Here is a 4,502-nt window from a genome sequence, read left to right on the forward strand (position 1 = left end):
GGGGGGGGGGGTTGTTGCATTTTAATTTTAAATACGTGAATGAAAACTTTGAATTCCATGATACATCTGTAGCAGAAACTTAATTTTAGCATTTTCTAGAGAATTATTTGTCTCTGATATTGAATATTTCTACCAGTTTTTCTTGTGGGTATGTAATAAATGAAGGACTGTCTGAAGGACCCTTGTTTTGTGAATGAGATTCTTCTGTGAATCTCATTGAAGGAGTTCGCCTTCCATTTAAATGGATGATCAATATGCTAAAGGAGTGCTGTTTGATCATTCAGTTGCCTAGTAAATTGAGAGATCTATCCCTGGTAATCTCATCAGTGAGCTGGAGTAGGACCTTCCATCGATTTTCAACATAATTTCTTCCTTCTATGTACCTTGTGTGAATTTTATTGCAACAAAGGGCTATCACAGAATGATATGACTATGAGGAAAAACAGGTTTAAATGTCTTAAATTGCAAAAAAACCCCATGAAATTAGGATTTGGATGGAAAACCCATCTTTAATTTATTTCATCGTGCCTGTATATTGCAGGTGTTTGCATGCACTTGAACGTGTGGTCATGCTTAGGCACAGACAGGAGAAGGAAGTATAAGACTGCTATTTCAGCCTTCACTCTCAGTCTCCTGGCTTTTGTGTGTTTTGAAAACAGACCTGGGACATTATTTTAAAGATTTGTAAGCAGCTTATGAACCACCCTTGAATAATATTGTGTCTGGAATGCCCCAGACAGCGATGTTTGAAGAGCTATTCTATGAGGGAGTTTAAATATAAGGAGGCCACATAGTAATATTGCAAGAATTTGTGTACAGGAGGATTTATATCCTACATCTCATCTTGGGGTTGTTTTTGGGTTTTTTTGTAGACATGAGACTGACCCACAGAATTCAGTAATGTGCTTCACTGGACCATAGTCAAGCAAAAAAAAAAGATATTGATAATGAAAATTAGAATAAACAAAATACCAACAAATTCATTTTGCATTTGGAGACATTTTCCCAAGAGGGGTAGGCTGAAATTTCAAAGATTGTCATCACTGTCCACAACTATCCCATCTTGTAACTGGCCCCCCAAATTTTGGGGAACATGGGTGAGCAGAGCTAAGTCGGTCCAGTGGCGCTGGGAGAAAGAAGTCTCACCTGGACGGCTATTTTGTGAGACATCTGGGATGTGGTACTGTACTGGGAATGAAATAAGACTTTCTCCCCATGCAGCCATTGCTGTTTATCTCTGCTGTTTTCAGAGAGGACAGGAACAGGTCTGCCCTACTGTCTCTGCCCTATTTGTATGTGTGCACTAATTAAATTTCTCTGTCCTTCTTCCTGGCTAATAGGCTGGATGCAGGAGAAGTGCGTGTGGGGTATTCTGCTAAACTCCAGAGTTTTACTGAATTGGTTTGGCTTTGCTGTGCTTACCTGTTTCACCAGCTGTGAAGAGAGGTGTTCAAGGCAACCAAATGCAATTATGCTTCATATTGAATTGTCATTTTAGTATGAAGTAACTTATATTTGTTCCCTTGTTGCAATTCATCACTTTTTTTGCTGAGTACCATAAGCATAGATTATAGTATTGTTTTAAAGCCAGGAGACAGATGAATGGCAGGACTTTAGGTAGGAGGAAAGGACTTTGGAGTTTTGTCTCTTCTGCAGAAATTTTGAAGTTACATAATTGGACCCACTGGCTGTCTGAGGTTAGACACAAGCAGGATTTGTTAAAACCACACATTAAAAGTACAAGGAAGTCAGTCAATCATGGGGGTGAAGTAGTCAGACATCCAGGAAGTCTCTGAAAACAGGAGATTATTTATTGCTCCCATAAAGAGAGCATGTCAAAGAGAACAAGATAAATCAAATGCTTTTAGGTGTTATTGTTATCTAAGTAATGTTACTTGAACCTGTCTACTGATTCTCCCTACCTGTGGAAATCACTATGATCCTTCTAAAGGAGGCTGATTTAAAGCAAATCATTGTCGTTGCCCACGTGTAAGAGATTACAGAGCAGACAGTGGGATCATTTAGATGTCTCTGGTTTTTTAGTATTTTCCATGAGAAAAAGGAAAAGGAGGAAAGCGGCTTCTGGTTTTTTGGGGGGTGAAACAGCAGTGTCTTCACTTACGCAAACAGACACACACTGTACATAGTTCCTTACAAATGTTTGCTCTTTTGTTTTGGAAGCATCACATCAACTAACAACAATTAATTATAATTTATGAATACTAAAAATTGATGAAAAAATTAGTTCACTCACTTAAATTCAAATTCAATGAGCCGCCATTCTCTGAGGATGAGAAAAGAAAAACCTTTGATTTTAAAACAATTTTGTCTTTGCAGCAGAATATTTTATATCACATTACCATACCTCTAAATTTATAATTACATTGATTACATCTGTCTAATCTGTAAGTCAAATTCTAGTATCCTCTTTTTTGGCTTGTCTGTTTATTTTTCCTGTTCATAGATAGTTTGGTTTGTAGAGGAACACTATTGCATTGTAGCATTGTTATGTATTGGTATCAATTTCCATTCAAAGGCCATCTTTATTCTCAAATGATATTCATTCATTCACTCAAATGATATTCACATTCACTTCACAGCACTTCAACACACTTTTCTTATAGATAAAAGCATTAAAAGCCCTCCGGAAAAATGTGATTAATAAGCAATTACTGATAAATTATTTTCTAGGTGATTTTGGTGATCTTTCTTGCCTTGGAAGACAAGATTTATGGAATCTTTAGAGAGTCTCTATTTTCTGGACTGTTGTTGGTAGCATGACAGGGTAGATTGGCCCTGGGAGGGCACTGGAGCTGAGCTGCACTGGCATCTGCTCTGGTTCACTTTCTCCTGTTGAAGAACTGAATAATATTACTGGCTTCAAATGGGGGAGAGTGGGTCAGTCAATAAGGTCCTGTAAAAAGCAAGCAAGCTGGGCAGCTGTGAAGAAATTTGAGGGAGCAAAGTTGCAAGAATTCATGTTAGTGGGGAGGAAAAGCCAAACTATTTAGAACCCCCCTAAACCTTCTAGGTCCTCCTCCATGAATGTGGTTTATAAGGGGCTTAGAGGAGGTTTGCAGTGACCTGTGTAGCTCTGGGATATGCCACAGAAACAACTTGAGAGGACTTTGAGAGCATATCCAGGCAAAGTGATAGCAGAACATGGGGATCATAGAATGGTTAGAGTTGGGAGGGACCTTAAAGATCACGGAATTCCAACCCCTCTGCCCAGGGTAGGGACACCTCTTCTGCTTATTTAGCCTCTGGGCTTGCAAACTCAGAGCAACAAGGCAGTTTCATGTATGTGATGACTCCTTTGGTCTCAGCTGCTGGAGTGGGGGTGGCAGCCCCTCCCACAGGTGCAAATGAAGGCTGGTGCCAATCAGATCAACCAGCAACACCTGCTCCTAACACCTGACAGGAGAATCAGACCTTAAAGCAGTGGTTTGCAGAGGTCATCAGTTTAGTAGACAAAGCTAACTTTAGAGCCTGGAAGTTTTCAAAGAGTGCTGGCAAGTCTGGGAAAATGAGAGTTTGCTATCAGCTGTAGAGGTAGGTAATTCTTCTTTCTATGAATTTGAATTATTTTAGGGGGTTTTTTTTCAGTTGTTTTGCATTTCTAAACTTGGAAAGGTTTGTTTTACTGATAACCCAATTGAGTATCAGTCAAATTACTCCTAAAAATTTTGTTCCTTGCTTAGCTTCTATTTCATATTACAAGTAGGTTTTGTTTGTTTGTTGTTTGAGGGTGTGTGCTTTTTTTTTTTAATTATGCAACTAGCCAAAATGTTTGTGAGTACTGAGAAATACTGGGAGGCCAGATAATATAATACTGTTTTATCAAAGGAGAGAACACGAAAAACCTCTGTAGGATTCCACTTCTTAGGCGATTATTTTTCTGATGTAAAAGCCAAATTGGTTTTAGCTAGAGCTCCTACCATGTCATGGTTATGCTCCTAGCTAAAACCTGCCATGATAATAGCACATTGCAGACTGTTCTTTTGACAAGTGCTACAAACCAGCACCTTCCTATGTGCTGAACCCTTAGAGGACACCATAAGAGGTCCAACTTCTGACCTTGGGAAAAGCTCACAGCTTCTGTGGAACAGTTAGAGTTGTGTTGTTTGTGGATGGAGAGTAACAGTTCCCTGTGTTGGTACTGCTGAGGTTCCTTTTGTGCCCTAGGGCACGTAAGGTGAACAATTGAATCTAAAATGCCATGGGATCTTCAAACTTGCTTTAAACTAGTGCAGCCATATTCTGACTTTATATCACCAAATAAATCAGTATAGCTGTCATTTCGTACTGATTAAGCTATTATCAAGGTTAAGACAATATTTTGCAGTCATAGTGAGTAAGCTTGGATATTACTTTCTAAAGGATAACTACAATTATATGGAATATCTAACAAAAAAACCTTTTATAGCATCAACTTTCAAAGACTCAAGCTGTAAACGACAACTTATTTTTTTCAAACTCTGTTGTTGTGTGAGTGGGGAAAT

The sequence above is a fragment of the Calidris pugnax genome, unplaced genomic scaffold (genome assembly GCF_001431845.1).
Source record: "Calidris pugnax isolate Ruff unplaced genomic scaffold, ASM143184v1 scaffold42, whole genome shotgun sequence".
Lineage (NCBI taxonomy): Eukaryota > Metazoa > Chordata > Aves > Charadriiformes > Scolopacidae > Calidris > Calidris pugnax.